Source organism: Anomaloglossus baeobatrachus, chromosome 4 (genome assembly GCF_048569485.1).
Source record: "Anomaloglossus baeobatrachus isolate aAnoBae1 chromosome 4, aAnoBae1.hap1, whole genome shotgun sequence".
In the NCBI taxonomy this organism is placed as follows: domain Eukaryota; kingdom Metazoa; phylum Chordata; class Amphibia; order Anura; family Aromobatidae; genus Anomaloglossus; species Anomaloglossus baeobatrachus.
This window is the reverse complement of record NC_134356.1, coordinates 530,853,556-530,866,733: the sequence shown is the minus strand read 5'-3', so window position 1 is coordinate 530,866,733 and position 13,178 is coordinate 530,853,556. Positions and strand designations below refer to the sequence as shown.

The 13,178-nt window shown below is 38.5% G+C and overlaps 1 long non-coding RNA gene across 1 annotated transcript in view; it reads right to left on the bottom strand.

Annotated features, from left to right (window-relative positions):
- The window catches only part of LOC142301790 (uncharacterized), a 76,942-nt gene that overhangs the window by 56,281 nt on the left and 7,483 nt on the right, over positions 1 to 13,178 (bottom strand). The window contains exons 3-5 of the long non-coding RNA XR_012752881.1: positions 11,409 to 11,499; positions 9,540 to 9,821; positions 6,069 to 6,166 (exon numbers count right to left, since the gene is read on the bottom strand). This is a non-coding gene — a long non-coding RNA (uncharacterized LOC142301790). The remainder of the gene's footprint in view (positions 1 to 6,068; positions 6,167 to 9,539; positions 9,822 to 11,408; positions 11,500 to 13,178) is intronic.

Genomic DNA, 13,178 nt, shown 5'->3' with positions numbered 1-13,178 from the left:
GAAGTGCAGTAAAAAAAAACACCTTCAGGAATTAGATAGACAAGGAGAAGTATGGGGAATTATAAAATAAAGATAATTACAAAAGTCGGTAGGGGACTAAGGATAGATAGAAAATACAATATAGGTGACAGACCACCCCTTTAAGCAAAGCAAAAGGTATATAGACCATGCTTAGGTCAAACCTGCCAATCATTTTTTTTATTTTTATTTTTTTAAATAGGACTTTAAATTAAACAATACTTATTTAAAAGGAAAAAAAGTGAATAATTGTGTGATTTTTGTAGCTACATTTTTTTTTACGTGGTAAATTTGCTACATTCCACATAGGCGGGCTTTGCACGTTGCGACATTGCAAGCCGATGCTGCGATGTCGCACGCGATAGTCCCCGCCCCCGTCGCAGCAGCGATATCTTGTGATTCCTGGCGTAGCGAACATTATCGCTATGCCAGCTTCACATGCACTCACCTGTCCTGCAACGTCGCTCTGGCCGGCGTCCCGCCTCCTTCCTAAGGGGGCGGGTCGTACAACGTCAGAGCGACGTCACACGGCAGGCGGCCAATCAAAGCTGAGGGGCGGAGATGAGCAGGATGTAAACATCCCGCCCACCTTCTTCCTTCCGTATAGCCGCTGGCGGCAATGTAAGGTGATGTTCCTCGCTCCTGCGGCTTCATACACAGCAATGTGTGCTGCCGCAGGAACGAGGAACTACATTGCACCTGTCGCGGCAGAGTAATTTTGAAAAAGTCGGAGCCTACGCCAATGATACGATAACGACGCTTTTGCGCTCGTTAATCGTATCATCTAGGATTTACACACAACGATGACGAAAGTGATGCCGGATGTGCGTCACTTTTGATTTGACCCCACCAACATCACACGTGCGATGTTGCAACGTGCAAAGCCGCCCTTACTGTTCTCTAGTTCTCAATAGGAGACAGTCTTTTCTATACTTAAAGTTTACAGTATTTATCATTCATTTCTGATTTTTTTTTTTATAGTGTCTAAAAAAGTGAGTTACTAAATGAGTGTGTTTTAAGTATTTGTTATTTACCATATTTATATTTAAAAAATTACAACCCAATTAGTTTGAATTCACAGAGGAGAAGCCCCTACTGGCATCACTCACACATCACCTATGACTAGTTTGGTGTAAAATATATCTCACTACAGGTTTTATTATAAAAGAGCAAGAAGCAGAGTCAGGGACCTTGAATAAAAGGGGGATGGTCTGTCTGATAACCAAGAGAAGCATGATGAAGACTCTGGGTGGAGGTTATTCTATGGAGTGCAGATACAAAATGAATCCGGTCTAATCATTATGGCAGCAGCTCAATCACAAATCTACTTTGCAGAAAAGCTTAAACAATATGTGTGCCACCGAATCAGATAGCAACTGAATGGGGTCCAGGCATCTCTGTCAGCAAAGCAGACTCTATTCAGGGTTTATTTACTGAAATCTCCAAGCCGTCTACTTGTATACAGAAATGCAGACATATTCCACACACAAGCCTTGCTTTGATGGCATCTGCACAAAAGGAACGGAATTCTATGTAATATGCAATATGAATAAACCCTCTATATGTGTCTTGTTATACAATATATTATATAGAACATTTTATTTAGTGCAGTTTTGGAAATATATGATCAATATAATGTATGTTCACCCGCATATTTCTATTGGCAAAATATAAAATCTTCCTGACTATAGGAAAGCAATGAAAATTAGTATTTTATTACACATGTAGGGAAGTTATTACACCCTGTACACGTGGGTCAAGTATGTTGAATAACATTATACGTAGCGCTTTCTCATACTATATCATTTGGACTTTATCAACTCGAAAAGACAACCATTTTGTAGTTAAGGGGTTATTCTCATAAGAGATGAGCGGACCCATGGAAGTTCGGTTCGGCGGGTGCAGCCGGACTTTAGATAAAGTTCAGTTTGGGACCCGGACTGGACCTGAATCCCAATTGAAGCCATTAATTAGGCAGTTCGGGTCGCTGTCCACATGCAGCCAGCCATAATCAGATCACTTCCGAGGGCAGGTGGAGGGGGTTTTTCCATTGTTCTTTTTGGTGCACACTACATCGGATCATGCAGTTGTTATCCCCAGTGCGAGCCATTCAAACACTAAAAGCGGCTCACACTGGGCTGAGCCTCGAGTGCACCCAAGAACAGCGATGCTCACGTGAGTGGTCTGCATACGTTAAGCACTCAAACTCCAAACCCAAACTCTATTTTTTTTGTAAAGTCTGTGTTTGGTATGAACACCAAACACCGAAACTCGGGTGTGCTCATCTCTACCCATGATTGAAGTACTGGAGCACACTGCTCCCCTGTAGGGATGAGCAAACAAAGGGTAAAGCTCGAACTCAAATATGAACTTTTACAAAAAAAAATTGTGTCTGAGTTTGGAGTTTCTGAGGGCTGCTGCCATCAGCTGTCTGCTTTACTTTTGCTGACTATCAAAAACAGAAGGAATCCCATGCTGTTTATTTTACTTCTAATTAAAAAAAATGACATGGGGTCCCTCTTATTTTTGATAACCAGCCTAGACAAAGCAGACACGTGGAGGCTGATATTATCAGGCTGGGAAGGCCCATGATTATTTGGCCCTTCCCAACCTAAAAATAGCAACTTGCAGCAGCCCCAGAAGTGGTGCCTCCATTAGATGTGCCAATTCTGGTGCTTTTTCCGACTCTTCCAGATTGCCCTGGTGTGGTGGCAATCATGATAATACTTTTGGGGTTGATATCAGCTATGAATTGACAGCTGGCATCAAGCCCAGGGTTTGTAATGGAGAGACAGCTATCAAAAACCCCCATTACTAACCCGATAAGTGTATAGTTAGAAAAGACACACAGAAAAAAAAAAAAAGTTTATTTGAATAAAGACTCCATCACACTCCCTCGTTCACCAATTTTTTTAATTTAAAAGAAATCCTCGAAGTAATGGCATGTTGCCACGATGCCCATCGAGTCCTATGGCACTTCAGTCTGAGAACGAAGCTCCATTGGTCACTCCTGGTGAGCAGCAGACTTTTCAAGCTCATAAATTTCATACCTGCCTCTGACCCGGAATGACCTATGGAGCCTAAGGGGTACTTTACATGCTGCGACATCGCTACCGATATACCGTCAGGTTCACATCATTAGTGACGCACATCCGGCGCCGGTAGCAACATCACAGCGTGTAACACTAATGAGTGACGATCAACGATCGCAAAATCGTTCCAAAACGGTGATCGTTGACACGACGTTCATTTCCTTAATATCACTGCTGCCACCGGGTACGATGTTGTTCGTCGTTCCTGCGGCATCACACATCGCTACGTGTGAAACCGCGGGAGCGACGAACATCTCCTTACCTGCGTCCACCGGCAATGCGGAAGGAAGGAGGTGGGCGGGATGTTACGTCCCGCTCATCTCCACCCCTCCACTTCTATTGGCCGGCCGCTTAGTGACGCCACAGTGACGTCGCTATGACGCTGAACGCACCTCCCCCTTGAGGGAGGTATTGTTCGGCGGTCACAGCGACGTCGCTGACCAGGTATGTGCGTGTGACGCTGCCGTAGCGATAATGTTTGCTACGGCAGTGAGCACCAAATGTTGCACGAGCGACGGGGGCGGGAGCTATCGCGCTCGACATCGCTAGCAATCGCTAGCGATGTAGCAGAGTGTAAAGTACCCCTAATTCTCAGAATGTTATCAGAATGAAGATCCATAGGATTTGATGGTCATCGTGGGACATTACAACATTGGATTACAGCTGAACTTTGAGAATTTCTTTTCAATTAAGAAATTGGTGAACGAGGGAGTGTATAGGAGTCTTTATTTTCCAATTGGATATTGTCGGAACTTCAAGTATTTTTTAAATTAATAAATTGGTGAATGAGGGTGTGTGGGGGAGTCTTTATTCAAATAAACTTTTTTTTTCCTGGGTGTGTTTTTAAGTGTACACTAATCGGGTTACAAAAGCAGGTGTCGCTGTGTGTAAAGCAGCCTTTAGTGTTGAAGGAGGGAAAGAAGGGAGAGATGCTCCGCTGATGATTGACAGTTTAGACCAGAAGATCAGCAGAATGGCTATCCCACACATTGCTTCTTCCACATATGAGGATTGCAGGACCACTGAAGCTGACTGGCTCCAGTGATATAGCCAGCATCACAGTAGTCCTTGCAAGTGCTATGGCAAAAATTGTACATTCTTAGGAGAGGTGAGGATTTTTAATAAAAGGTAAATTGCAAAGTTCCTTGTTTTTCCAAGCACCTTGCCCCCAAATCATCATTTGCATTTATTTATAACTTTCTTTACTTTTTTGTATTGGGATATTTGTTTCTTTTTTTTGTGACAAATTTTTCAAAATAATGTTTATTTTTGTCTTTCTGACATAAAAAAAATCAGTGGGGGTAGAGACTGCAGTACATTTGTGCAAAACAATAATTTGTGTCGCATTTGATGAATCACTAAAAATTAGGAAATTAACTAAACCTATAAAAGACAACTTTAAAAAGGTGTAAATTATTTGATTAATTTGTCAAAAATGAAAAAGTCATTAACAGAGTTATTTAAGCCAAAAAAAACTGGCAAAAATGCAATGGTGAATTGGGTCCTTTGTAATTTTAATTATCATGAAAACTCTTTAAAGATTATTGCAACAGCTGATGGCTGAGCCTTAGGACTGGTTTAAAAAGAACCCAACTACCTGCCATTGTTGGTGGAAGCGGTAGCAAGCCAGATATTGGCAGCTGCAAAAAATGGAATATTACACGTCAGCCAATCAGGGCATATAATACATTGACCAGCCAGGATGATAGCTGCTCTTTATAAATTCTGTTCACTGAGGCTCATAGATTGTCTATGATGTTTTAGTAACATAATCTCTTTAAAGAGGTTGTCCACTACTTTTACATTGATGGGTCATCCTTCGGATAAGTCATGAACATTTGATCGGTCGGGTCCGATACCCAGCATCTCCGCCGATCACCTATCCCCGGCCAAATATGCTCAGTTCCGGAACTGCTCTATCTTCTGATAGTGGCTGCTGTCGAGTGCTGCACATCCGCCTAGTGATTTGAATGGAAGGCGGATGTGCAGTACCCGACACCGGTCACTATCAGTTGTCAGGGCAGATAGTGGAATTGAGCATTTTCTGCCTCCTGCTGCCATCGCCAGCACTAAGAGCAGCTGACTTGCAGGGTGCAGGGTGTCAAACCCCACCCGATCAGACATTCATGACCTATCCTAAGGATAGGCCATAAATGTAAAAGAAGTGGACAAACCCTTTAATTCTCAAGTTACATATTGAAAAGAACTAGTATATACAAATAGCATTAACAGGCTTTACAAAGGAAACCAATGTATATTTGCTATCCAATGGCTTCTCTAATTCAACCCAGTATATAGATTTCACAAAACGTACAGATTGCTCAGTATCATCCCTGCTTTGTCTGATTTTCTCCTAATGCTGGTCTCACATGCCCATAGGTAGTGCCATGGTTAATTCTTTTCTACATTTGAGTGGATTTCCCTCTTTGATTCAGTAGTGCCCAACCATTATATTTAGTGGTTTCAAATACCAATGAAACACAATATTTGCTCAAATCAGAATATCTAGCCCAACCTCCTGGTAATGGTTCCATAGGCAAGTTTGAGCAAGTTTACTAAGATCAAGCAGTTGGGCTGATTACTCCAACCAACGTATGGACCATGTTTTTCGGACAAGTGAAACCATCCTGAAGCAGCAAGACTTTATTTGGTGATGCAGATAAAACGTCATGTGACCACATCAATACATCTAGGTACATTAGTATGTACAGAAATTATCAAATTTAAAAGTTACATTTTTGCTACATAGTATGTGCTATTCTGGCCTGCAAAATCTACTAAAGATGGAAAACAGATTCTGCAGAGGTGTTTAGAGTTAATTCCACTATGTGCATACAGTTGAGTAGATGATATAACTTGTATGAATTGTTATCTGTCTTAATACCATATGTGAACACAATCTATATAGTATTTCCTATAATATTTATTAAAAAAAAAAAATATAAAGGAGGAATATACCTAAGGTTGTCTTCTCCAGAAGCAGAATGTTTTCAGCTTATGTCTGGTTATGCAATACAATGGACCTTTGGTAGCGCTCTCCATTAATTTCTGTTCACCTGCACACAAAAAATAAATAGTTAGACTTGCAGTACTGTTTTCCTCCAAAATTCATTTTATAATGTATATTTGGAAGATGTTTTGGTTTATGAAGTCCAATAGAAAGAATCTAAACTTCTGCTTTTGGCACACTGGAACATACAGTATTGTGTTTCTGGCTCTTTCCATAGCCCATACTGTATGTGCCCTGCATCCTTCCTTATGAATGAACGTGAACACAATGAAGGATGAATACCTCTTGTGTGCAAAGATGTAAAATCTAATTATGCCCAAAGGATAGGTGGTAACTTGCCGATTAGTGGGTGTTCCACTAACAGGACCCTCACCAGTCAGCAGAATGGAGAATTTGTTTCCCTGATGGGACAGTTATATATCTGTTACAAAATGGAGCGGAAAATAGGACACTTAACTGCGGCCGCATTCATCCTCTATAGGGTGGCCCCCTATTTTTGATAGCCAGCAATGGTAAAGCAGACAGCTGTGAGCTGATATTATCAGGCTGGGAAGGTCCATGGTTACAGGGCCCTTTTCAAACTCAAAATAACATCCCGCTTCCACCCCAGAATTGGAGCATTACATTAGATGCGCTAATTCTGGCTATTCGCCTCGCCTCTTCCCGATTACCCTGGTGCAATGGTAATGGCAATTGGGGTTGAGGTCAGCTCTGTAGTGTCAGTTGGCAGCATCAAGGCCTGGTGCTAGTAATGGAGAGGCGTCTATCAGACAACTTCATTACTAATCCTGTAATAAAAAAAAGAACACAAACCTACGAAATAATAATTTATTTCAATATACAATATACCCTCCTCAAATCTTTCCAACTTTTCCTATTTTACTAACAAAAAAAGCTTTGCCATAGTTCAGGGAATCAGCCATAGTCGATCGAATCCATCTTAGTCCAAAAATAGGATATCTGAAAACAAAATGCAAACACAAAGAAAAAATAGAAGACACTTACCCTTGTTCACCACTGTATTCAAAAGAAAAAAAAATCCCAGCTGCAAGAAGATTCCAACAAACAAAGTCTATGGAGCATCGTTTTGAAACTCCATAGACTTTGATAACAGGAAATTCTAGCTTATGCTGCCCTGCATGAGACTTGCCACCTTTGAAGAGTGGTGACATCAGTAACATTATCGCTCATCAGCAGCGCAGCGTGACCTGGAGTGACATAGTAACCTGGTGACCCTGATGAGCAGTGACGTTACTGATATCATCACTGTTCAGAGTCGCTGAGTCTCACACAGCACAGCATGACCCGGCATTACCTCTATGGCATGTCAGAACGATGCTCTATAAACTATTGTCATCGGAATCATCCCTGGACTATGTCGGAGCAGCTGGAAAAAATGTCTTTTGAATAAAATGGTAAACAAGGGTAAGGGTCATGTTTTATTTCTCTGTATGTATGTATGTATGTATGTATGTTTGTGTTATATTTCAGATATAGTTTTTTGGACTTCAAGGGTTTTGGTGGACTATGGTGGATTTCCTGGAGTACAGCGGAGCTGTAGTTTTGGGGGGGGGGGTTTAGAAAATGGTAAATGAGGGAATGAGCCAAGGCAAAGTGCTAGAATTGACACATCTAATGTGATGCACAACTTCTGGGTTGGCTGCAGTCTGGTATTTTTAGGCTGGAAGGGGCTCAATAACTATGGACCTTCCCAGCCTAATAATATCAGCCCATAGTTGTCTGCTTTACCTTTGCTGGTTATCAAAAATGAGGGGGAACCTACGTTATTTTGTTTCTGTTATTTATTTATTTGGTTAATTGCTGTAAAATCTATCTACCTATTATGTAACTATCGTTCTATCATCTTAGCATATTTTTAACACTTAAAAATCAGCAATCCTTTGAATGCAACTAAATCAGGTGTGTGTCACAAGGACAACACATGGATGTCACACGGATATCATCTGTGTGCTGTACTTCATTTTCACAGACTCATAGGCTTATATTGGTCCTTGTCATCCATGCTGACGCTTACAAAAGGAAATGTCTCCATGTGCATTACAAGGACACATGTGTGGATCACATGAACTTATGATCTTTGTGAAAACACGGCGGTGTGAAAAGCAACACCTATTTTAATGAGTAAGCATGTGGACGTGTCCCTAGTACGTGTGAAAACGGACACCACATGAACTGGAAACACAGACGTGTGAAGGGGGCCTAGGAAAGGCAAACACTTTAATGGAATTTTGGCTTTTCTTCCATTTCTAAAAACTCACAGAAAAAATAGCAAAAATAGTACTATGCTTAGTGCATGCTGGGGAGGTTTTTTTTATAAAATGAAAACAGCAATGATCCCAAAAACAGCTGTGAAAAAAATAACAAAAAAATAATACTACATGAGTGGGAGTTTGAGGGATTAGGGGAAACTTATACAACAGAAAATCTTTGTTACCCATAGCAACCAATCAAAGCACAGCTTTCATTTTTCAAAAGCACTCTAAAAAAATGAAAGCTACACTGTGGTTGGTTGCTATAGGAGACAAGACAGATTTTCTGTTAGACAGTGGTCATGAATCTCCCCCACCGTATATGTTTTGTACATTTGTGACCCAGATTACCTTTAACTTAAAAAACATATCGTCATTAAATATGCGCAAATAATTAAAAATCTCTTTTCCATTAATTCTCTACACTTCAAGCCAGACAAATAAATGATACTATTTAGGCAGTGCATTAACAAAGCTAGATTGGAAAGGCCTGTGGTGTGGCTACATAAAGAATATCTGTACCATTGTGTGCCATGGGGAGCTGGGAAATGAAGTACAGATGTGTAATAGCCGTCACAATATATAAAATTAGAATACAGTAATATTTATATAATATATAAGTATATATGGTATGTATTTTTATAATTAATTTATATTATTGTACTACGTTAATTGTTATTGCATATTTATATTATATATATATATATATATATATATATATATATATATATATATGTTTTATTTTTACCGTAATTCCGATATAAGACTTTCACATTGAAAATTTAGGTCAATTTTTTCACAACATAAGAAAATTAATAAAAGTCTAAAAATATTTTTAAAAATACAAATATATGGAATTACTAAAACAGTAAAGAGCCTCGCTGCTGAATTTCACAGCAGCAACCATTCCTACCAGTAGAAATTGCAAGCAAAATGGGAGAAGGCCGCTTGCACACATAAGAATGGCGAATTAGAAAGTATGTTAATTCAATTAATATCAAGGGAAGATTTTCCGCTTGAGGAGGATGGTGGCAGACGAAAGTGGGTCATGCCAGCTTCATTTATTGTCCCGCTTTCGCTGCTAATTAGCACGATGAGAAAATGATCAACGGGCAGGAAAGGGAGGAGGGCAGGGGACAGACAACATACCTTGCACCAACGCGGCCATCTTATACTGTTCCTGAATTCTATCAAAATGGCCTCCATCGGTAAATATGTATAGGGAAATCATAAGCAAGATGACGGTGCCGTCCATGTGAAAATATTTGCTTTCTTCTTGACCTTTTTTTCTTATAAATGGAGACTCCTTGGAAAAGAGAAGCTTTTAAACGCATATTCAAATGAAGAGGCTTTGATTGTCATGACTCCTATGCTTGGCAGTCGGAGAGGTTGGTAATACTCCACAGATGGCAGCAGATGTTGATTATCTCACTGTGCAGGAGAAAAAGGAACAATATATATATATATATATATATATATATTTGTATGTAAATGTTCAAGCATTTTACATGTTCTCTGCTTGGATACATAAACAACTGAAGGCCATAACAGCAGAAGAAGGAGTTTATGATGAGGATATTGTACACATTAGATATGATTCACTAAGTGGATCTCATAAGAGATGCTTTTAAATGAAATCCAACGTACAGCATTATATTTACTGCAATGTGTACATGTTGGTCTGAATATTTTCGTGACTAGTCAGAAAATGATTAATGAAATTTAGAGGATCCTTCCCAAACTAACAGCAGGAAGATGACTCATCTTTATGCATGTCATTTATATCACAATTGTCAGATGCTCGGAAATAAATGAAGGACATTTGTCAAAAAGCTGTGGACGTATATTAACCAGGTTCATAATAAAGGCCAATTTGTACCACCCGAAAAAAATATTATAAATTATTAAACCATAGCTTGTAGATAGAGACAGAATGTATTTATAGCTCGGTGAACATCTCAGAAATATGTTTAAAAATATATCTATTTTCTAGAAAGGAGAAATAGAATACCTATTTGGTAAGTGTATCACCTTGTAATTTGGCTCTCCGTCTTATAGGCTTTAAAAAATTAATATTCAAGCAATTCTACAATTATTAGCGGAGAAGCTTGCAATATGATATGGCAAGGTAGAGGTTAAAACCTCAAACGCACATATAAAGCAGTCAAAAATATAACAAAGAAATTCTGATTACTGCCAGGACCAAGTGTGGACTGATTGTGGGAACGCCCCACATGCAAATTGAGGCAATTGTTATTAAGATGAGTCTTAACACATGCAGATTTGGTCCATGCATATTCATTTGCCAGCTTCTGAAGACTTGGCCAATTGCTGCTTCTCATTAGCCAGACGATGAAGCTCCTTATAAATCACTATCATGCTCGGCAAGCCGTGTGGGAAAAAGGGTTTGTTCCATTGTGGATAGTGTGTGGCATAGCAGAATGCACCGACTGTATAGCTGTGAATTTAATTTAGAACGGATGGCCTTCCCATTACAACACAAAGCGATTTCCCTCGGTGGCTCAATAAACAACAAAAAAAAAATTGACACATGCTCTACTTCAACCAAATAGCTCACAATTATTTTAACACTAAAAATATATATTGAGTATCATAAAACTAAATAACAAGATTTTCATTATTACCCAAAAGTATCTTAGAGTGTTTAAATAAAATTTAAAAGATGAAATAATATATTCATGTCTCAGGGCACAGTGATTGTCTAGATGGTTAGATTAATACATTGGGGGGGGTTTATTTCATTTTACTCACTTACGGTATATAGACATGATCACTGTCCTCATTGGGTCTAACAATCTAAATAAAGCTTTATCGAGTTATGTTTTCACCCTTCAATTCCAAAATAAAGTACCCCAACAAAGAAATATCACACTATTCATCAACACAAAGCTGTAGCTTTGCAAAAGTCCAAGATTTCAACCATTATTTCCTTTTCTCTATCAGTGATTATAGTGTAATGTGCCGTAAAGACAAGCTTGAATCCACAAAAAGTCTTACCTACATGCAGGAAGCCATTTTGAATTTTAGGCCAGTCTCTTCATTGGCTGCTTGCAGTGAAATTTTAATTCTTTATGTGTCCTTGTGGAGCCTGTAAAGGTTAAAGATAAAATGTTGTTTATGATGCATTCAGGTTCCATTTTGATATAACATGAATTATTACAGCGGAAGGATAATACGTCTGTCTTGGGATTTGCATAGCATTACATTTTTATAGATTTTCTCATACACTGAATGGGGCAAAACAAACGTGAATTTAACGGTTATTCTAACAATTTCAACAGTTAAATGGGAAAATAAAAAGGGTTATGGGGAAACAAAGCCCAGAGATCCAAATTATATATGCTCAAAAATTATTTGAAAGAAATGACTTGAAAAAGAAAATCCCAGTGGATGTCTGTGGATCTTAATGTAAGAAACATGAGGGAATTAGATTTTTCTATTCCATTCAAATGATGCTGGCAAGATGTGACCCCCCTCATGACTGATAAAAGTGGTTATTTCAGGTTAATCACACATCAACTGCAAAGCAAGACTGCTTAAATCTTTATATAAGCAGCAATATGCACTCTCATATTCATCCATAGAGTCAGAAGTATATATCGTTTCCACCATACACATTTACTTTATGCCTTCATAAGTGGCCTTTATACCTAATATCATTATTCTCTGATATGATTGAAATACATATTATAGAGACGTATGTGAACGAGGTTCTAATTCAACTTTGTATTATTGTGTTTCCGCAACTCCAAAAATAAAGAACTCAATTTTAGATACTTTCTATCCTGTGTAGGAATACATTTTGAGAAACTTCTTATTGTCTTCTGTCGCAAGATGACAAGTCAAAAGAAACTATATGAACCTTTCTGTATAAGTTTATTAAGTCCAGTTGGCAAACTAGAAGCAAAATTGTCAAGAAATTGGAAAATAGTTCTATATATGACTCAATTTTAAAATATTTTGGCATACTTCTTAACAGCCACCATTGTACTGGTATTTGTGGTACAAAAAAAACTAGTGTGGTATAATCACTCATGATGTTTAGGCTGGTAACATATATATCAGGTGCATCAGATAGGTTTTTGGAGTTTGGTACAAGTCAATGGATCAATAGTTTTTTTGAGTTTGGTGCAAGTCAATGGATCAATATTTCTTTTTTACTTTGGTGCAAGTCAATGTATCGATATTTTTTTTTAGTTTGGTGCAAGTCAATGGATCGATAGTTTTTTTAGTTTGGTGTAAGTCAATGGCTCAATAGTTTTTTGAGTTTGGTGCAAGTCAATGGATCGATAAGTTTTTTGAGTTTGGTACAAGTCAATGGATAGATAGTTTTTTGAGTTTGGTGCAAGTCAATGGATCAATAGATTTTATTTAGTTTGGTGCAAGTCAATGGATCAATAGTTTTTTGAGTTTGGTGCAAATCAATGGATCGATAGTTTTTTGAGTTTGGTGCAAGTCAATGGATCAATAGATTTTTTTAGTTTGGTGCAAGTCAATGGATCGATAGTTTTTTGAGTTTGGTACAAGTCAATGGATCAATAGTTTTTTGAGTTTGGTGCAAGTCAATGGATCAATAGATTTTTTAGTTTGGTGCAAGTCAATGGATCAATAGTTTTCTTTTTTTTGTTTGGTGCAAGTCAATGGAATAATATTTTTTTTTAGTTTGGTGCAAGTCAATAGATTGATAGTTTTTTTGAGTTTGGTGCAAGTCAATTGATCGATAGTTTTTTGAGTTTGGTGCAAGTCATGTCAAAATTGATTGCATTA